The following is a 23103-nucleotide window of genomic DNA, read 5'->3' as shown; positions in this document are numbered from 1 at the left end:
ATTGTCATGGTAAATTCAGCTTTTTGATTTTTCTGAGGTCTTCTGTCATACTTAACATGTACCAGAAGGAACTGCCCATGGGTGTTTCACTGAGGCATCTTTAAAGACAGGAATTACTCATCATCATCCACCCTAAAGAATTAAAGTCATTCTTTTCTATTCTCCCTATTAGATTTGCATATGCTGCAGAGCTAACCAACTTTAAGAGCAGAGAATAATAATAAATAATTCCCTTTCCTTCAGCAAAACAACTTAATTTAATTTGACCAGCCACAGGGAAAAAAAAAAAAAAAAACAACAACCCAAAGAAATAATCCCTTCAAGAAAAACATCACTCTTCTGCCAACTGTGTTTCCCAAAGTGTCACAGACTGAAAGCCAAAGTTAACACTGCCTTCTCAGTCATATAATGGCAAAGCAGGGAGTCCAGGTTGCATACGGGTCATCCAGTGAAAGAAACAGCTTCTCATCTCACTTGCCCACACTCCTGCATGACAAACATGCAATATTTAAATGGAAAATGCAATATTTAAATGGCAAGCCAGATAAGGCATCCCTCTTGTTATGATTACATTTTGACCTTTTCTGAGTTGCATAATATTACAGTAATTGTATAATCGGTCTCATTTCTTCTGTGCTCTCCCTTGAAAGTACCCAACCAGCAGTGATTCTCACCCCCTTGTAGGCAAAAACTATTTCAAACCACCCACCTATCAGTTTTATCACCTTCTCTCACTGTCAACTGGTTCATGCCCTTATTGGATATAATATACCTTCCTCCCTGATGGCGTATCGATGCTACTTAAATTGACCTTTTCTGAATGCTATGAATGTAGGATGCAGAAGCTATGGAAGAGTTGAAAGATTTGGATCACTAAATCTTTAAAAATTATTTCTGATTAGCAGGTAACATGCTTCAGGCTAACTTTCCCTTTCCATAGCTGCTCCATTTCCTTCAATAGTTGCATTTTTTTGGCAAGTTATGATATAATGACTATCCATATCATGATTTGAACTAGTGGTTAATCAAATTGTGTGTAATGAAACAGCAGGGTTTTTTGTTTGCTTCCTGTAATGCTGTTTGCTTTGAATTCAATCATTTTAAAATTTGTGCTGTAGCTTGGCTATGGCTCTGTTATAATTATTTCAGATGTGTAGTTAGCCATTTGAGAGATAGGCTGTTACCAACAGGAATATTGTCAAGGACACTTCTAAAGCAAATAACGAAACAGGACTTCTTAGGTGCTTTGATGTCCTTTGTTTTTCAAACATTTGCACTGACATATTTTCCTATATAATTATCACAATCACAAACGAGATCTGATCAAAGCATTCTGCTGTTTATGAAGGTTGAAACTTTTAACTTTTCATTTTTGGTTTTAGAGATCTTGTGCTTATGGTTTTAAAAGCATCTGGGGAAGCCCTAGTTGGCAGGTTTATATAAATTTGGGTGTCTCTGTTACAATCATATATTTTGTGATTTTATGTGCAGAGCAAGTATGGGATCTGCCTTCTGAGTTGATGGTGCTGCACTGCAGTGTAAATACTGAAAAACCAAAGCATTGTGTTTCACGAGATCACTAAGGAGGAAAGCTGTACCACGGCTGAGAACAGTGATAATTTCTTTTGCCTTATTCTATACTAAAAGTAAATAGATATATATTATTTATATTATATTATTATATAAATTATATTATTCTATACTTATAAAAGTAAATACATGATTGACATAGATCTACTGGCATGCAGAAGTAAGAAAACAGTACATGAGAGTGGTTTCCACCCCCTGGTCAGGTAGCCCATGTACTTTGTTCCTGTAGCAGGGAAGGTGGGCTATCACACCATCTCAGTAGGCTTCAGATACCTCAGAGGCCATGAGCTGAACATGTCTGTGGCCACAGGACTTCAGGAAGCAGCCTGCCCACAGCTCTCCCTCATCAGCTGGCTGACTGTGTTGCCTGTATCCAGAACTGTGGTAATCTGTGAGACCAGTCCTGCAGCTGCACAAACTGTGAGCACTTTGGCTGTGCTGCAGCAGGGTGAACAGGATGGTGCTCTCATCATGTGGCCTGTCCTTGACAAACCAGTTCTATTATTGGCATTGCTACCACTCTTCCTGTTACCATGACTGTTTTGCTACTTTCTCCACTCTTCTAATAGTTACCCTTTGTTGATCTTCATTGAATCTTCCCATCTTTCTTCAGCTTCCAGCTTTGCTTTTAATGTCTTTCATTATAAACACAGAAGGAGAAACAAACCTGTCATTTATTTTTGTGCCCGTATATGTTGTTGCCCATCCTCTTAAGTGCATTCTTTCAATGAAATTTAATTTAGCTGCTGCAGCTGTACTCATTACTTAAAATAAATACATAAGGAAGTGTAGAAAATGGTCAGGTATTCAAGAAAGTGCTTGTACTTTTGCTTGTTGCTGACATTTGCAGTGCTTTTTAAGAGGCCTGAGCTATTGCAATATTTTTCTGCAGGATAAAATGACTTAAGATTCTATTTCAGTCTCTAATGTCTATTATTAAAGGAACATCTCTGGTAACACTGAGATGGAACTTCAAGTTTCCAATGCATTTTCCAAGAGGAATAGGAGATAACCCAAGTGTCTTAAGCAATGTTAGAGTCACAATATCAGGACTGGAGATGAGCCAACATTAAGGTCTGTGTCTCTACCTAAGCAAGTTGACTTAATGCTCAGTGGGCTGAAGTTTAAGAGAACAGATTTAAAAGAATAACTTTCAATGTGACTTTCATGGAACTACTGAGATGCTTTAAGAAAGGTAAATAACTAGAAGTTTGCAAGCCTTTTTTTTTTTTTTTTTTTTTTTTTTTTTTAATTTGTACCTTTTGAGTTGTGCTGGACATTTGGCTCCACATTGTGTTTTCTTGCTTTCTAGATGTAGCACCCTGCATACTTCTAGAGTTAAAATAAATTGCTGTTTTTCAGTGTTGGAATAAAAAGCAGATTTAAAAAAATGTGGGGAAAGAAGTGATTTGCTCTGGATAGACACCCAAATGATACACACAGAGAATTATTATTTTTGAAGCTTAGGATGACAAAGTAGAGAAAGATATTTCATACTGTCCTATTGTATGTGGGGAAGTGTAATCCATCAACTACTTTGATAAGCTTTACCATTTTTTTGAAGATTGCTGTGAAATGATCTCATGAGCTGAATCAATTTAGACATTCCAAACAAATGTCTTTTAAAATGCCCAAATGATGTATATGAAGAAACAATTGTTGTGTTTGTGTCTAGAGATCAATGCATTTTTCTTCATTTGCATTATGCTCTGACACTGCTGTAGCTCCTGGAGTTGCATTTCAGTAGTACTTGCTGTTGATTTATTTTTAATTTGATCTTAATCAGCTCTGTGTTTTTATCTCCTTTCTTTTTGTCATTTTATTTACTTAAGTATTAGCACAGTTCCTCAATAAGAAGCTTGGAAAGAGAAAGCTCACATTGTCTGGCTTCAGTAACCATCAGCTGTATTACCACATGCACATCTATCAAGATTAGTTACTTTTCCAGTACATAAAATCCATTTATGTAACAAGAAAATCAAATAAACACCGCTGTGTTTTCTTAAAATCTCTAGTGTCCACATCTTTCTTTGGCCACATAAAAATGATTTCTGGGAATTTAACAGCATCAGGTTTGGTTGTTATGTTAAAGTCTCAAGTGAACTGAATAAAAAACTGGACCTGTCAATATCCTATCTGAAGAAGGAAAATAGGTGAGGTTGCCTTTTGTTTGAACAATGTGAATTTAAGTAAATGCTTTGTTATTTCAATATCATTTTACATCTGATACATAGACACTTGCCTGGCTCTCTCACCAATGAAAACACATTAGTCTCCTCCAATTGTTCTGGAGCAGACACGTGGAGCAGTCTCACATGCCTCCAAAAAATACTGGTCATCCAAGAGATCCTCAGGAGGTGAGTCAGTGATCTATCACAGTCCAAAAGCATGAACTGAGTAGACAATATGGCCAAATTCAAAGTGAGGGGCAAACTTGGCTGCAGGGGCTCTGGGAGATGTGTCACACCTGTGGCTGGAGACCCACCTGGCTTGTGATGGACACCTCATCTTGGGGTGAGCTGTGGAGCTGAGTGGAGGTGGGCACAGAAGGGCTAGTGCCACTGCTGAGAGCACAGACAAAGGTAAGATAATGTAACAGGGTCTCTCTTTAGGAGTTCTGGGAGGAGTGTTCTGCCTGCTCCCTGCTCTGAGACCTTGCACTGGATAGGTGGAGTGCATGGCAAGGCACTACAGATACCACAAAGTAGTGCAGCCTGTTTCTTCCTCAGACCATGGCAAATATTGATAGAAGGGCTTTAAGTTTAAGATCTCACTAGGCAGCTCTCTAGAGGGGCACCTTCCTTTCCCTGCCCCAATTCTCCCTCCTCTTTTCCATTAACCTTTCCTGTACCCAGGATCCTGGCACCCTGTGCTGCCAGTGGGGCAGCTGACTAGGCTCCTGGAGTCCCTCACACCATACAAGTGCCTATGCCAGTGGGAAGCATCCTGTTTCCCCCCCAGTTTTCTGAGAAGGACAGCTCTAGGGAAGGTTGCAGCAGTTCCCTGAAAAACAAAGATTATTACCTCTTACATTTTCTTTTTTTTTTCAGGCATGTTCATACCCTGCATGAGAAAAGTTCTTAGTAAAGTATGAAGATGGACATTTCACAGATTCAAACTGGTGCCAAGACAGGCTTTTAAGGATAAAGAATACTGTGCAGGATTTATTTTAGGGCGGTTTCTGATTAGCTGCTCATCACTATTATGTCTGGATCACAGTATTGGCAGTTTTTACAGTCAGGTGTTTGGATAGCATGCTCATTATCCAAAGGTAAAGGAAATGTGGGAAAAAATTACTCTGAGAATTTCTTTTCTGCACCTTTTTTCTCTGTCTGATAATGTTCCTTTATTGCATATAGATTCTTTATAAAATTTAGAAGGGTTTCTAAATGGATTCCCTGTCAGCAGCAATAGAAATGGACTAAATTTTTAACATTTTCCTTAGATTTATGGGTATCTGGAACTCAAGGAAACATAGTATGAATACATGGAATTTTTTAATGCTGGTCTTTTCATATTTGATCCATAAATAAATAGCATTTGATTCTCTAGTTCTCATTTCCCTATCCACCAGTATCCATCTTCATTTCCCAGTGGAAGCCAATGCCATTCACTTTGGCATATTCTTTTTTGGGGTGGTATTTCTACATGGGAACCAGGATATGTGAGTCTTTGTGGGGAGGGGAATGACGGTTACCAAAACTGGGATTTGCTCCTGGAGTCCACAGAGCAGACATAGGTTATGTCAATATCCCACTATGGGGCACAGTTTAAGGCATTTCCCAGAAAACAGTCTGAAATTATTCTATTCAGGTCAGCTCCAGTTCTGGGGAAGCATGAGAGGGGATTCTTTGGTATTTTTAGGGCAAGCCCTTTACATGTTTCCTAACATGAATTTCATTTTTGGTACCTCTTACTTGAGAAAACAAATGAACAAATATACATGTCTGTATGAAAGGTGATCTATGTGGCACACCTTAATTCAGAAGGAGTGTTTAAAAAGAAAGCTAGTTCCTTCTTCACTGAGCATTCACCAAGTATAAGCAAGACATGACTGTTTTGTGAGCACTATTTTCACAATTTTTAAGCCAATAATGTTAATTTGAGGAAGGACCAGGAATTTAGGATGTTTCAAGTTAGAGCTGAAGAACTTATGCTGGCTTCTGTGGATGTAATTTTCTCCAATGTAGTGTGTTTGGCTCTAGTTAGGGTTATAAATCCTTCATTTCCACAAGCACTAAATTCACTGACAAATTTTGAAAAGTACCTTTCATTTTTTCTGAGTGTTGTGTCACAGAGGAAAGTTGAAGACAGAGAAATGCTTGGGCTAAATGCCTCCTTCGGAGTAGCTGATTTGGGTGAAATATCTAAGGAATGTTAATCCTTTTAGTTTTAGTCATGTTTACAACTAGTCATTTTAAAGTGATGCAATGTGAAAATTCAGATATCACTAAGCATGTTATATCTGCGGAGGATGGAGAATGATTTGTCAAGTTATTACCCAGTATCCTCTTAAGCTCTCATCATTGTGTGATGTTGCCAGGCTTGCAATAATTCACAAATGCAGTAGGTTCCTTCAGAGAGCCTTGCAAACCACCACTCGCAGGTAGTGTAATCTGACACGATCCTTGTAGGCTTTTGTTTACTCTCCACATGCACTAATAAATCCTCAGCAAGCTCTTGTTTACAGTTTGAGGAAAGGTGGTTTTTGAAGATAGCAGGGTCACACAATCCGTGGTACTGCTGCCCCTTTTAACTGCGGGCTGGAGCAATCCATGTCAAGCCTCCCTGAAGGATACTGCACTACAAAATGCAGCAGTAAAAAGACAATACTTGGACATTTAAGAAGTCAAGGATTTAAAGAAGCAACCAAAATCAATTGGACCTTGATCTAATGGGTCTGAAAACAGACACAGAGAAGCTTCAGGCACTTTGACTTGAAAAGAACATTGCATAGTGTAGCTGGTGTCTTTTATGTTTGGCAAGTGGAAAGCTCTTTAATGTTTCTACAAAGCAATGTTCGTATGTGTTCTGAGCCTCATGGCCTCCCCTTGTACTGCTGCATGGGAGGACATACATCCTCCTTGAAAAAGAATGGTGAATTGCCTCTTTCCTCATTTCTGGGCCTGCACTGATATGAGAACCATGATGGCTGGAGTAAATTACTTTACTTCAAGTAATTACTCAAATTTCACCAGTTACTGTGCCACTTGCAGGGGGTTGACCCTGACTGGATACCAGGCACCCACCAAAGGCGCTTTATCACTCCCCTCCACAAGTGGACATGGGAGACAAAATATAATAAGGGGTTCATGAATTGAAATAAGGTCCAAGAGAGATCACTCACTGAATACCATCACAGGTGAAAAAGACTCAGCTTTGGAATATTAATTTAATCTTTTACTAACAAAATCAGAGCAGGATAATGAGAAGTAAAATAAATCTACAGTCACCTTTCTCTCCAGCCCTCTCTCCTTCCCAGCTGTACCTCCTCCCCGTGAGCAGCTCAGGGAGATGGGGAATGGGGGTTGCAGTCAGTACATCACACATCGTTCCTAACGCTGCTCAGGGAGCAGAGTCCTTGCTGCGTGAGAGCCTTGGATAGGGTTGTGTTCAATCTGAAATGCTTTCTTCGTACTTTGCTGAAGTTCAAATGCAGGTATGAACAAAATGTGTGATACTACCTGGTTCAGAAGCTAAGGTCTCCTGAAGAAGTCGCATTATCGCACGTATTAAAATATTCATGGCACTGTGATTCTTTCTATCTGTTTTTTTGCATTATTTCTCACCATTTCTTACATTGTCCATCATGATTTTCTGTTTAGGCTAAACTGCTAGACAGAAGCTCAAAATACGTGGGTACACACTTTTCTTGAAGACTTTTGTTTTCTTTAAATTAAAAATGAAATCAAGTCAGTAGTATTCATTACAGACTTTTGCAATGCAGACACCCTGACTCTCTTGAAGTTTGTGGAGAAAAAGAGATATTCCCAGAAGGCAATTCATTTGGCTTGTGTGGATGATTACTCTGGGAGGTGATTTATGCTTTAAAAGTTCCCTCTTTTTTTTTTTTTTCCAATGGATTGTAGAAGACTCTATATGACTAACTTAGACCAGTACTTCATTCTTCTAAGTCATAGATGTCTAAATACTTATCAATCTTACCCTAAAGCTCCCCTATATGCAGGGAAAACAGCACAGGATTGGAGTAAAGGATTGGAATTAATGTGGAGTTTTTTTTAGTTTATTTTTTTCTGAATTTGATTAAGTTTGCCTTGTCTGTCTTAAGGATAATATAATAATTCAGAAGAACCATTGTGTGTTAGGTCCTCTGTGCCTACAAAAGGTGTAACTCTTAGTAATAGAAATTTTCTTTTTCAAAATTGTAGACAAAATGTAGTTGCATATAATGTATCTATTAAAATCTATATTTGAAAAAAATAGAGCACAGGGAGAGAACACATACATGCAAGTATAGCCTAGAGTAACCCACAAAAATAGCAGTCTGAAAATTGAAAAGTCAATAGTGGAATCAAAATCAAAAATTTCTTCAATGGTGATATGTTTGTAATGATTTCTACATTCAGTTCAGCTTGAAGGGGAGCTGGATTCTAATCTGAGGTCCCTCCTCTAGGTGATCTCTGAAATAATCAGTGATTTTTTTTTTTTCCCTCAGAAATTCAGTCCACTGTTTCTTGTGCATGCCAACTCTCCAGTAACTCCCTGCAAAATTTCAGAGTTCACTCAGAGGTGAAGTAACTTTATAAATTGCAACCTGGCACTTTGTATTTCCTGACTGATTTTACTGGCATAACACTACAAAATCATAGAAATCTCCTCTTGCTTACCTGTAAAGCATCAGCCAGAAAGGGTGACTGATATTTTGCCAGCATAAATACTCAGTTTTTAATCTGTCAATAAGAATTAGCAAGCAGGGTAGCCACATGATTATTGGGAACCCCTCTTCAAAGCTGTTCTTCAAGAGGCTAGATGCATGCAGCCTGCCTTTCAGCCACTCCACAATTGCATTGATTATGTCTCAAGGAGGAGACACTTGGCACTTAATTTGTGAAAAGCTTTTTGTCTGAGTTATGTCATGTTTGTTATAACAGTGCTATAACATTCTTTACTCCTGCAGATTTACAGTGTAATTTGATGGAGGAACTTCTGGCAGCAGCCCACATACAGTGTTCCTCCTCTTTTCTGGGTGTTTCTCACATTGCAGTGATAAAAGAAAGGTGGTGAAAGTTGCTGCGTGGAGCAGCCCTGCTTTTAGCAGGGAAAGGATCTCTTTCTATTTTTTCACTGCACATTCCATAATTACCTAAGTATGCACAAAACATGAGTGTGCATTGGGCTTAGTGGCATGTTAGAGGGCTGTTGATATGTAACATGAATTGATGTGTGAGATTGGACTGTACTAATTGAACTGATTACATAATTAACTGGAACAAAAGTGAATTGTTTGCATTACCTGTATTTGGAATTTGTAAATTTGCTGTGGGTATTTTGGATGGATAATTTTCAAGCTGAGTGCTGTTTGTAGACTGTCAATTTTAACTACTCACTTTTCAGGGCTTGCATTAATCATGAGGTTCAGTTTCTGTTCTTTAATTGCATGACTAAAGACTTTAACAAATTTATTTTTTTTCCCGGAAGATGGACTTTGGGTATGCAGTTTTGAGGATTCACGCACTTTTTGAATTAAATTCTCATTTCAATATTCGTGCATAATGGGTATTATAAGGACAGATATAGTGTATTGAATTCAAGCTGTGTGCTAGATAAAGCACTTTGGGGATCTTTTCCCATCATTCAGCTTTAATTATTATACCTACATCTTTGTAATGATTGTGCATGTCAAAGACTGGAGATAAAGATCATTCACTGTGCAAGAAATATGTTTGTGAAGCTCTTCTCTTCATGTTAGAGAGTATCTGGAAAATGGATACTAAGCCCTTAAACACTGACATCCAATAACCATCTCAATATGACTCTGGAAAATGTGTCAGATGGAACAAGTAATTAGTAAGTGGCATGAACAAAGAGAAATCACTCCTAGTTAAGTAGAATATTGTAAATAATGAATTTTATTCAAACAAGCAAGGTTCTGAATTACTATAAAGTAAATATCAATTATTCATTTAGTTTAATATTTTATTGCATCCCTCATAAACATTTACATTAGAACAGCAGTGAGCATACCCTAGAGATTCAGGCTGAGCAAACAAGCTCCCTTCCTGCTTCCCAGGCTTACAGCCTGACTGTCCATCACCATGCAAACCCTGGATGAAACGAGCTGAGAATTGTACCACTCCCCGAAACTCCAAGTAGTGCCAAGCTGCTCCATCATGCAGGGAGCCAAAGGAACTCTATCTGGAACTCTAGTACCTTGCTTAGCATGAGATGCCTGGTATAATAATCTCATTTGGATGGCATGTTTGTCTAGAAGTGAAGCAGCATGAAGAGAGTTCTTAGGAGCACCTCTATATGATATTTTTGAGGTATCAGACTGAGAGATTACTGACTTACAAGAGTCTTGCTGTAAGAGAAAAGTGCCTGATTGAGAGTGAAGGACACTGATATATTCCTGTTCATGGCAAAAGGGTCTAGATTTGGATGAAACCCTTGCACAGGGTCTCTGTCTGTGGGTGAAATGTCCCTGGAAAACTGCCAGAGGGAAAGCTCCAGGAACTTTTATACTTACTTTCCTACTGTTGTCTGAGCCCTGCTTGGAGAGGATTGACTCTGAGGATATGTAGGTGGTTCAGTTTTTGTGGCTTCATTTTAGTCCTGGGTCTGTATTGCAGGTTGCAGCTTAATATAACCTCACTTAGTGATGGAAAGCACCTAGCCATTACTGAATTGACTTCCACAAAGCCTGCTTTATTTTGCTTCTTAATGAAGGCTAGTTAGACCATTTCTGAACAATAATTCAGTCAGCTGGCTGCATAGATGTGCCACTAGCCAGGGTGTTAAGTCATGGCTATTGTCTTAGCCATGCTGTGCAACAGCTACAAATACGCTGTAAGAAGTGGATTTAGGCAATATATTCACTTCTCATGGGTCATTACACAGGCATGGCATAAGAAGCTTCCATCAGTATCAAGTAGGACCAGAAGTTAGGTAGTGCTGAATACCATGCTCGACTTAAACTATCCCTTGATTAATTTGGAACACTTTTGTGGGGATGTGATTTCTCATTTTAATACCTCCTTATTTAGCAGCCTTTCCCCCCAAGTTTTCAGTCTTCTAATCTCTGTTTTAATGCATGTGATATAGTGCAAAATAAAAATAAATGAGATTGAAGGAGCAGATGGTTTGAGTGAAATCCTGGACAAAACATCCTGAGAATACAAGAAAGCAACCTGGCAATCTTGCAGAATGATGTTATCATAAAGTGCTCATTCTAGAAGAAGTAGCTAAGAAATCTGGGCTAGCTACTTGGTGCTTCACTGTTTGACTTCTGTGACTGAGGGCCAGAGTTTCACAGGGTGTATGACTCTAAAGTTGAAGGAAGGTATTTTGGAGGTTCTGCCAGGGTTTACAAATGAATATTTTCAAGCATCTAACTCTCATGGAAAACCTCAGTCTGAAGATCCTTGGAAAAACGAAGGTGTCTTCATAAGATCTTTGTGCCCTTTGGATTGCTCTCCCAGTAACATAGTCAGAAAGAGATTTAATTTTCCATCAGAATTATGAGTGTGTATGGTAGCACAGTAATCTTTAAAAGCCCTTTACCCCAAGTGCAAGCTGCACTGTTTGATGGAGCTCTAGACTGACACCAACCAGGCAGCCAAGAGATCTGGGCTGTGAACCTAAAACACTCCCTGCTTCTCTGGATAAACATGAAGGAGCCAACTTGACCAACACTATGGTAAGAAGCCAAATGATTCTGGATGTCTTCTTTTCCAGTCTTTTGGATTTATCCAATTAGCTTATTCCACCTAGTTCTGAAGCTTTTATGAGTGAATTTTTCAGATTTTAAGCTCCATGACACGTGTAATGATCATGACTACATGTTTAACTATCATTACTTGGCAATGATTTAACATGACACAGAAAGTTCTCCATCATAATCATAAGAAAAGTGAATCTATTCTGAGGAACCAGCTTTCACTCAATTCAGTAAAGACTGGATGTCAACTGGACATATTAAATTTGCTGTAAAAGCTCTTGTCTTGAGATGTACTTTTCCTCCTGGGATTAATTTTGTTATTATTCCATTTGAATGAGGAAAAAAATGCCCTTTGGGTAATACTTTATAATTCAGTTGTTTTAAAAGGCTCTTGTGGAACATTGCAGTGCCAGTATTTTATTGAAACAATGATATTTGGACAGCTGAAAATAGTGAAGATTTCATGGAAATAAAAATGGCATTAAAATCTGAATTGTTGAAAACTGGTGCAAATGGGCACTGACAGTTGTCTGTGGGTGCCTGAGGATTCAGAGATACACTTCCTGGGCACTTCTCTGTATTGAGTCCTAAGAAGTGGTGAATAAAGAATAATGGGCTGTTTCTCTTTTCAAGATAATACCAAGGTCATGAGGATGCCATACAAAGATTTGCATCAGCTAGTCAGGTCTAAAGAAGTCTTTGATACTGGAATTCTCACCTGCAATTATTTTACTATCTCCTGTAAGCTTCCTCCAAAGCTGAAATCTATACAAGAGGCAAGTGTCCCTCTCTCTGGAGGTGCACTGGCAGGCATGTTTTTATCCCTGCAGCACAATGAAGTGTGTTTTACACCCTTGAAGAAATATTGCCTGTCCATAGCACTATGTTATGCTTGAAGAGGGTGAATGAAAGAGCCAGACAATTTGACTGTGATAGGGAGAAAGAAAAAGGAAGGAAAGGCACCTCACTTCAAAATGGGAGGTGGCAGGAAGATGGATGAACTGAGGAAGATGCATTTGGGAAGGGAAATGAGTTCTTTCAAGATGAGTGACCATGCTCTCCCTTTCATCTTGCTCACTGATTTCCTCAGGCTCACACTTCCCAAGCTCAGGTGACAGATGAAGCAGCCCATCCATGCACTTCCAGCTGGAGGAGCAAGGAAGAGGATTCGGAAGGGCAAAAGGCTGGGAAGATGCATCTTTGTGTCCCTTGCAGTGGCTAGCAAGAGGTCAAGTCTCACTTTCACCAAAGGTGGGTTACATTAGCCCTTGATCACCAGCAGCTCTGCTGTGGGTGCTACTGGAAGGTGTGAGTGTGTTGGTCAGAGGTGTTCCCCAGCCTCCACTTTCTGTGTGGAGAGAGCTCTGCCATGGCTGTGTCGGGCTGGGAGGGCAGAAGAGAGAGCATGTGGCACTCAGGAGAGCACTTCTGCAAGGTGCTGAGACATTTGTCTGAACCCAAGAATTCAACAATGTGCTAACCATTACTGAAGTGCCCCTGAGAGCTGGATCTGCCTTTCCAACTGTTTCTTCTTGGGTGAAAGTGGGAGAGCAACCTTCCGGGTTTTTGTTCCATGTTCACTTAGTAAATACTTCAGATAGGGACCACTCCTCTTTTGTTTGTGGGGTTATTCAGTAAGTGTAGTTGTTTGTTAGGCAAGCTGAAATTCTTCCATGGTGAAAGACCTTCTGCCAAGTATTAATATTTTGCAAATATAAACTGTATTTTGTGTAATACAAGACTTTTGTGTATAATTGTATTAATTTTGGCACTGTAAGTTCAAGGACAAGCTTGCCAACTCAGTATTCCTGGAATAATAAAAATAAAATATGTGATTTCTTAAGATTCTGTTTTCAATATATATTTTGAGGGCCTCATCTTAAACTAACAAGATGATGTAACCTGTTTTTGTCTCTTCCTCAGCAGATGTGCCTCAGGGCAAAGGTTGGTGTTCAAAGAAGGATTTTATTTTTTTAAAACAAAGTTGATTGTAACATGAACTGCCTAATCTTAAGAAGCCTTAACAGGATGTTTGGTGAATGTAAAAAATGTTAATTTACAACCAATGCCTGTGATATCCAAAAGAGTCTCAGTCAAGAGCATATTCTTACTAACTTTACAACTCCTATATTTGCTTAAATTAATTTAAAGATCAACTGAAGTTTGAAATTCCTGAAGCTGACTAATGCTATTCTTTCTAAAGACTGTGTGCTACTGGCATTATGCTTTTAATGTTAAAGCTCTTTTACCTGGAATGTGAGCACATGAGAATGAGAAAAGACCTTTCTGAGTAAAAGAAATAAAAGATTACTGGTCTTTCACTCACAAAAAAAATTAAAATATTTCCATTTAATCTGTGAAGGGTTGATGAGTATATTATCCTTAATGCTGATCCCAGAAAAAAACTGGGAGTTGTAATGCTGCAATGAACAATGACATTGGGTATAAATGTGGATGTGTCACCAGTCTGATGTGTTTTACCCTCAGTATGGCTGGTCTGGCTAAAAGGTTTCATCAGCACTGTAGGGCATCTTGGTCCATTCCTGATGTTTGCCACACTGTTCTACTAGCCACAATTGTTTTCCCTCTTCCTCTGTAGTTTTTACAGAGATATTATTATTTTTTTATTTTTCATAGATAAAAAGGATAACTGAAAGAATCTTACTTACGATTTCAGGGTCTTGGAGATTCTTCAGATATTTTTTTTCTAAACCAAAGGGGTGCAGATTATCTATCTGTCTGTCTGTCTATCTATCTCTATCCATATGTATGTAGTACAGTCCAAGGTGGCATGGTAGCCAGGTTTTGTGAGGCATTTTTAGAATGATTCACACAACTCATTCAGCACACACAGATAACTCCTTGGTATCCCATTGCAACGTTGTGTAATGTCTCATAGGCCCCTCCAACTCCCCCATTTCCCATGTGTGCACATTCCCGCACCTCCAGTGAAGCAGGCGCACTGAAGACAGTTTAGTCAACAGCTCCTCTTCCCCCATTCTGCCACTTATACCTGTCGACCTAGCAATTTGCTGAATCCTATGTGAGCAGCTCAGAAGCTTTAGCACTTCTTTTCCCCTTCATGATAGCAGAGTGCTACAAGTGATCATATGTTCGTAACATCAGGATAAAATATTCTATCACTTTTCCAACATCTTAACAGCTCTGCTTTCCCTAAGATTAGGGGGTGAAAGTGGCAACAATAACGCAACTGACATTTATGATAATGCCAGATGCTGTCACTTAGAGTCAGACATACTACAGGATTAGTAGTAAATGTTGTAAAAATGCCAGCACCTTCCTATGTATTGGGCCCGATTCCTTATTTTCTTCTGCCAGTGTTAATCCATTGACTTTCTTTAAAGGCCCAGCATTCAGGGATTTGTCATAGTCTGAAGGAAGTCTTAGGCAAGTATAGCTCATGTCACTTCCCACTGATTCTTGTCTGATGTGTTATTTTGGTTACAAGTTCTGATATCTCTTCAGGGTGATTTTTTGGGTCTGTTTTACTTTATTTGGAAATTAATTAAATCAGTTCTGGGTACCAGCAGGCTTTCTGCCATCCATGAGTCTACCAGAAAATAAATCTTTCAGATGTTCAGTCTCTTCGGCTGGAACTTCACTTAGGCATTTGTAAGTTCTCATGATGAAGTCTAAGCCTGAAAAAAATTCTCAGTGGTGCGAAGGCACTTCCTTGAAGGTTATCAGAATTTTCTTCTCTTTCTCTCTGTGTTCTCTGTATGGGGTTTTGAAAGGCACTGTATTATGCTCTGACACTGTAGAAACTTTCTATCACTCTGAAGCACTTGGACTGAACCTGAAAGAATTAGAGTTAGCAATGACCAGCTCACTCTCTATTCTCTGTCTGATTTGGCTAAGTAAAAGCAACTTTTTCCAGGACCCCCTAGGGCTTTCCAGATGAAGTAGGATGCAGTAGGGAAAACGGCACTATTGCTTTCAATAGGGCCAACAAAATCATGAGTCACGTGCAGTAGCTCTTTAAATTGCATGCAGAGTGTGAAAATTGGTCTGGAAAGTGGCAGCTTTTTTTATTGAACAAACCTTGTCCTTTAGTGTGATGTGAGGGAGAAAGAGGTGATTAATCTGTTTCTTCATGTGCATTGTGCATTGTCAACAGTCTAATACATTCCAATCAACTTCACCAATAATAAGGCACTGGAATTTGAGTTATGTGTGGGTATCAGAAAGAATAATTTGAAGCCAACAGGGCTGCACAGATATAAATGAGGAGTTACCTTGGCCTGCAGCTCCCTTTGTTGAGGATGTTCAGTGGAATGAAGGAAGTTCAGCTTCATTCTCAGAATCCAGCATGATCTTGCAAAGTTTTGCAAATTGATGGAAAAGCCATAATTAGAGCGAATGAATTTGATACGGAATTGGAAAGATGATGAAAAAATTGCAATTTTTGGAGAGCAGCACTACAGTTTAGTAATTGTGAGTAAGCTATAAAGACTGGGAATGTTGGTTCTAGTAAGGAAAGTAATTGATTGCAGATGGAGAGATCTGGGCAAAATACGTATGTTGGCAGTAGCAGCTTTTAGATTCAGGGGTGCAGTGTTTGGGACTGTGCAGTGTGGTTATTCAAGTTTATAAGCACACTTTTATTAGAATGTAAATTTGAATGCCAAAGGCGTAAGCCACACTGCTTTTAACCAAACCAAACAAAACTTTATTTGCCAAGAAGATTTGAAAGAAGGCTTTAAAAACATTCCCCACTATAGTGTGTGCTTTTCTTACTTTGTTGAAATATTTTTTCTCAGAAAATAAGGTTTTCTTCTCCTCTATTTTTCAGGCTTTTGTTCGTGCAATGGAGTGGCAGAGTTAAAGTCCTTTGGTTTCAACTGGTGCTATTTCTTGCAACTCCTTATATGTAAATACCTTGTAGTAGTCAAAAATACTACTTTCCCTCTTCTACTCCTCTGTTCCTTTATCTCCCTCATGTTTAGAATAGTATCTAGGGAAAGAAGTGATTTGAGGCAGAATGTCTATTTGAATTGGAAACTCCTTAACAGATATTGTGTTCACTCTAGAAGTCATCAATTAGACTCCACTCCAGATTACTAAATCCTTGCTCAAAATGCAGGTTCACTTCATTTTTTATTTTTTTTGGAAAGAATAGGAGCTTGGTCTCTTTTACTGCTAGTGACTGTGACAAGAGCATGAGAAATGGAAACAGGAATGAGAAAATGTCATCTTTGCAAAGAGGAATTGGAGACAACTGGGTGTAATTACTCTTGGTGCCTTGCTGGCAATATTTAATAAATAGTTTCATCAGTTATTTTCACATAAACTGGCTATCATTTCTTCCTGCATGTTTCAGCTGAAAACGTTTTACATATTTCTCTGTACTAATGAAAAAGATTGCACAAGGAGAGAGGAAGATTTTGGCAATGCCTAGTGTTGAGTGAACAGAAAGTAAAAAATAAAAATATTGCATTCAACATCTGTATTGGCCTCAGCAGAGTTGAAAGGAGTCCAAAATGTTCCCAGTCTTGTGTGCTGAGTACAAATACCATAGAAGTCATACTGGAAGGGAAAATTTTAAGGGGAAAGCATTTTTCTGGCATTCATATACCTTTATTTCTTTAGCAGAGTGTTACTCTGAAGTTGTGGGAGATAAGAAATTTTTAGAATTTACCCTCATCATCTTCTGAATGATTAATATGTCTAAACACCATTATAGGAGGCAAATAAAATGCTAAAGAATATTAAAGAGCTCTTAAAATAAATTATTCAAGAAACCTACCATGAATTATCCATTGATACAAATATAAATAAATAGCTTTATATCAGTTGTGTAAGCCATCTGAAACAGCTTGACCAGCTACACAACATGAGATTTGCCATCAGGTGCCTAATCTGACATGAAGTATATTTCCTTCCCTAAATCCATCTTTGTGCTTGCCTTATTGTGCTGCCCTCTTTCTCAGATGTTGTGTCAGCATTTGTTATGCCACCACAGTGCAAAATAAGATGTCAGTTAAGCAATGTAAGTTTCTCAAGGTGTGTGTTTTGGAACAACAGACTCTTTTTTTCCCCTTTTTTTTCCCCAGTCTGCACCCTTTTTCATCAATGAGCAGTAATTTGCAGAATTTAAAAGCTCTCATCTGAAATATGAGATCCATAAAGCTTAGGAGGCCTCTTGAAAGAGCAGATTTTTAGAAAGGAGCTGGCCATAGGCAACTGTTCCTACCTATGTGTTGGAGTCTGGTTCTGATTGGCTGGCACCACAAAAAAAAATCAATAGTTTTCTTTAATTATGTTTTTTGGGGGGTCAGGAAGTGCGGAGACCTGATAGCTTTAACTAAACTGTGTGTCTGGCCACCACCACCAATGCCAACAAATTGAGCACAACCCACAGCTAGCAGTAAATCCCAATTTGTTCCCCTTCCCTAGATGACCATGAATTAAAATTGTGTGAAACTGGTATGCCTGAGGATGAAGTATGCAAAGCATGTCAGCATAAGTGTTTTCCCACATTTTCCCAAGAGAAGCAATTTTCAGCTTCTGTGCTATTTGGTATTTCTCTGTGGAACAAACTTTGAATTCATATAAAACTTCACAAGTCTTAGGTTTCAGGACTGTTGTAGTGAAATCTGTGTTTTCTCTGACTCAGAGATACTTGAGAGTCTCAGGGAATATGATAATCTCTTTTCTGGGATTAGGAGAAAGATAAAAATGGGGTTGACTGAGGTCAAATAAGAGGATCAGACGATATGTGAAGCTCCAGATTCAGATATTTGGTGATTTGTAGAGAATCTGAAGACCATAATCAACACATACCCATCCTCACAAAACAAATATGGATTTGGCACAGAAATCTAGCAAAGATCAGAATTTGACTGCCCTTCTCCAGGTCTGCTGCAATTGCTGAAATCTCGGGGTGCCTCTAAAGGATTCTAAGTGTTGACTTGGCTCCAAATGCAGTCTGTGCAGGGCACTTCTGGCTGGTGCATACAAATGAGGCCAAGTTTGTTCTCTCCATGACTTCCATAGGAGTTGTAGGCTTCTAGCACCATGGCTTCACTTTTTGGTGAGAAGGGACATCCATGTGGGATTTTCTCCATGTTGATTTCTGATGTGTCCCCTGCAGCTGCAGCTTAGCCAGTAATAGCCCTGCAAAGTCACACTATTGATTTCCCTCTCTCTGGTGGTTCTCACAAACACTCATTAGATTAATAGTCTGCAGAGGGTTAAATAGAGGGTTAAACTTAAATATAATATCTATTTCATTATTTGATTTTTATGCTTTGAGGAACCATTTTATTCTTCTGGCCAAATAAATGCAGTATTTATAATCTTTTTTTATTTTAGTCCAGATACTTAAAAGAACAGGCAAAAGCTGAAACAGTGTGATTGTCAGGAGGAACATGGTAATAAAAATAAACAGTATTTACTTTTTCAGATTTTTGTTCTCTAAAAGCAATTTTTTGTGCGTGTGTAAGTGGTGAAAAGGGGGAATGAATATGTATTTCCATACTTACAGCAGCACAGTTAACTATCCAAAAATTTTTATGTGCATATGCGTGCATGTGTATAAATATATTTATATACCCATATTTACTACGTACCGACTTGTGAACTTTTAATGGTATTGGTTCAGGCTATGTTGAAGTGTATGCGGGTATGTGTAAGTGTGCCCAAACTGGGACATATTGAGGAACTGGGAATGTGTTAGTTGTTTTACTTGCCTGAAGCATGACTGACAGCACTGTTGTTTTTCTCACTGGTAGCAAGGTCAGCGGGCTCCATGACCAAATTAAATATACTTTGTGGGAACTGCAACAGTTCACTTTGCAGTGAGAGCTGTGAGCAGAGTAGGTTTTGCCCAGAATACCCAGGGCCAGAATATTACCCTTTGTCATCAAGTGCTACTGGCTGTGTCTTCCTCTTCTCCAGCCCTGAAAATGAGAAATAGTAAATACACAGTTTGTTCTGCCTTTTGCTTTCCTTCTGTGTGTTAAGTAATAAATTGGCTCACTATGACACAAAGCTGCAGAGCTTGGCTCCCACTGGGATTGCCTATCAGAACATGCTATCACACCAGAACCTTGCTGTAACTTTTGTTGGGAACACCTTCCAGTAATGGTGAAGCTACTGCACTATCTGCACCTGGAGCAGTATCAGGTGCTGCCAGGAGTCTTGTCCTGCCCATTCATAAGCCTTCAGGGAGCTTGACTAATTAATGCACTGAGATAACCACAGATTTTTATATGGTGCACTCAGTGATTTTCAGTAGAGGTCAGGTTTTAAACACAGGCAGGAAAAGGAAAAGGACAGGGAAAGAAGCTTTTGGAGCTATGTTTGAAACTTGAATACTTTATCTTGGGAAAATAGCTAATGCAATAAGGGCCCAATGCAAACTCTCCGAAATTCAGTTGAAAGGATCCCACACAAATCAGTATGCTTTGGATCTCTGCCTAGTTGCAGTGTTTCTTAAATAGCTCCAACTTACTACAGGGACTATTTACAATTTATAAATACTGTGATTAAGTTAGTTATCTGAGGCAGCTGGCAAAATTTTGAAGGGTGACCATACATATGGTTCTATTTATAAATAAGAAGCAATTTATTAAATTATATATATTTTTTTCTTTTAAGAATATCTACTTTATAAGACTTTAAAGGAAAAATGTCAATACATGTGTCTTTTTTAACTAAATGAACAGCAGAGAAGTTACTTACATCAGATTTTTAGAATTCTAAAGCATTCTAAAAGCAATTATTTGGAATGGCCAAAGAAGGTGTACCTGAGTAGCAAGCAGTAATGTTTAATTCCATCTGTTGCACATATATATTGGACATTCATTTTCTAGAATGCCTTTTTGAAAAGAAGCTCTGATTGTAATTACTTCAAAAATAGGTTTTAACTTGAAGTTTTAAATGAATGTTTAAGTAACCAATAAAGTGAAAGCATGATGAATATTTTTTTTCTCTAATATGGAAACAGATCTTCTACAAAGACCTCTTTGTAGGCAGGCATAGGGCTGGTTACTACCAGTGACTGTAGAGTGCACCAACAAATTTTGGGCAAACATGGGATGCTTGCTGAAATCTCTTCTTGCATGGATTTCTTTCCCAGCTTAGTGGCAGCTGTCCCTCTTGCAGTTCTTTTGTATGTGCAAAGCTTGGATGCACACATCTGACAAGAGCTCAGTCATTTCCTTTCCAGAAACAACTTCTCTGAATTTCCTCATTATGAGATCACTGAGCTAAGTGTCAGTAATTGCCATCAATCGTTTCAGACACCGACCATCATCAGAAAGAATTGTCCATCAGCGTTGCTTGCATGAATTGATTTTCTTCTTCCTTTGAGCTGCTTCTTGTTAGGAGAGTTGTGAAGTTTAGCATGTACTTGTGAAATGCCTTACAATTAATAGGTTAAAAGGGTTCTTTGAAATTGCACAGACATAAAGTGGTTTTTTTCTACTAAAAATTCTCTCATTGTGCCCCAGAAATCTCAAGACTGCTGTATGTGTATTAACCAAAATAAGGGGATATAACAGGCAGATGCTTTGGGACAACCAGTTTTGCTTTTACACAGACAAATATTTCTAAACAACTTATTTAAACTTTTTTAACTTATTTAAGCAATCAAACTTATAAAGATTCCTGAACTAATTGCAAAATATTTCATTTCTGCATATTTTGGGATGATGGGTATAATAGTCACATCTTAGTTTGGGTTACAGGAGACTTCATTTTGAAACCAGTCAGTAAATAACAGGTAATACTCTGCAGGTAGAAATCTCTGCAGAGCACAGGGCTTGCTGAGAAAGCTATCATGTGTTTGCCATCGTGCTCAGAACCCTAGCATAACCAAGTGCAAAGGAAATGTAGGCAGTCCCATAAAACTAAATAGGAACTCAATGAATTGCCACTTAAAAGCTTGGTGGCCACTGACTGCAATAAAAAGTTTAATTTTTAATTATTTTTGTTCCAAATGAGGTTTGCGCATGAGTGAATGTGAAACTCCGTGCAGGTTGTGCACCCTTAGCTGCACATGCAAATTGTCACTTGGATATGCATCGGTTTGGTTAGACCAGCAACTTGTTTGAGCTTACCAATGAGCTTGGAGATGAGACAAATTGGAATGGAAAGTAAGGAAAGTTTCCACAGCTGCAGTACCACCCCTTTAAACAGGGAGCACTGGTTTTGTTCACCTCTGCTTTGGCACCTTTTATTAAGTTTGCTTGCATACAGAAATGTTTGACAAAAGTAAGTTTTTGGTTGGGATTTATAAAGCTTGGTCACCACTGTCTTTGAGTGGCAATGTCTAACTCATTATGAATAGTGCAGTTTTTGGATAATCTCCTGTTTGCCAGTCTGGTTATATGTATCTCTACATAGGGAGGGCTTCCCCCCACAAAACACACTTACAAGCCTTGTTAAAAAAATAAAAGTGATTCCATGCATATGTGGTTACCATGGTTATGAAAACAAATTGGGTTTTTGCAGGTGCAACTGTTAGTGGGCTAGCCAATCACTGCTTCATGCAGTTATTTCCACACAAATCTGTGGCAATTGCCATGGAAAAAATTATGCTCAGTGTGGTGCCCACATCTTGGTGATTCCAAACTTGAGGCATCAGGAGAAGCCAAAAGTTCAGCAGGTTTCAAAAAAGCCTTAGACACTGTTATGTTTAAGGAGGTCCTTTCACCCAGTGGGAGCAATACTACTGCGTCACTGTGATGGTGAAGAAGAAACTGTTTTTATGAGCAAGCTGTCCCATCACTGACCAGTAGAGGTTTAGCCAGATCATCCTAGGTCCATTCTTAGAAAATGAAATACAGAATGAATGGGTTTGTGCCTCAGAGCTATTAGCTCTTGCATTTCTTGATGGAAATTATCATAGTTTGTGTCTAATTAAACTGATGCTGATTTTGTTTGATCTTTTAAAAATAACATAGTTTTCTTCCTTTTTTTTTATTTGTGGTGTGGATACATTTGAAAATGTTATCAGAGAGCCATGTTCATTAAACGTCTTTAAGTAAATGTTTCTTGTTTAATGGGTATATTTTAACTTTTCTATGGCAAATGGTTAGCATATGAAGTTCATATAAAGGAACTACTTTGCCGCTACCTTTTGTGTAAGTCTTGACTTCAAGTTGTGCATGTGATCCCCAATAAGAGTGAATTAACCAAGGCAAATATCATTTTATAAATGATCCATAAATAGTCTCTGGTTAACTCTTGGAATGTGGAAAGACTAGGTTTCTTAATTTTTGATGAACAACTTTGCATTTTAATTTAGACTTTTAGGCCAAATCCTACCCCATTATGTGCCTGCCTAATCCCTGATACATGTCTGTGGTAGTTTATAGCTTCTCATTTTTGATGATATTGGCAGTAGATCCCAATGAAAAGTTCACAAAGAACAGTGTAAACCTTATACATGACTCCACCTGTTTTTGTTCTGTTCTCTGTGCCCATTCCTTGTGGACAACTCGTGGCAAACTGACAGACTTTGGCCCTGATGCTTTCTCCAGAAAGAAATTCCCTTTACCCCATAAGGGAGAAGTCCTGGTTAGGAATAATCAGGTGCCTAAATATAAAGTGGGACTATCTGGGTGGGTGGCAGTTTCCTCTGAAAG

At 38.6% G+C, this 23103-nt stretch overlaps 1 long non-coding RNA gene across 4 annotated transcripts in view; it reads left to right on the top strand.

Moving 5' to 3' along the window:
- The window catches only part of LOC131578193 (uncharacterized), a 50782-nt gene that overhangs the window by 4409 nt on the left and 23270 nt on the right, over nt 1–23103 (top strand). For 2 of the 4 annotated variants that reach the window (XR_009277406.1, XR_009277404.1), the window contains exons 4-5: nt 4641–4861; nt 12579–12739. This is a non-coding gene — a long non-coding RNA (uncharacterized LOC131578193). Of the gene's footprint in view, nt 1–1491; nt 2825–4640; nt 4862–12578; nt 12740–23103 lie in introns of those variants that run through there. The other 2 variants (XR_009277407.1, XR_009277405.1) reach the window with 2 other exon arrangements.

The sequence above is a fragment of the Poecile atricapillus genome, chromosome 3, assembly GCF_030490865.1.
Source record: "Poecile atricapillus isolate bPoeAtr1 chromosome 3, bPoeAtr1.hap1, whole genome shotgun sequence".
Classification (NCBI taxonomy): Eukaryota; Metazoa; Chordata; class Aves; order Passeriformes; family Paridae; genus Poecile; species Poecile atricapillus.
The sequence above is the reverse complement of the archived record's forward strand: the minus strand, read 5'-3'. Positions and strand labels throughout refer to the sequence as shown.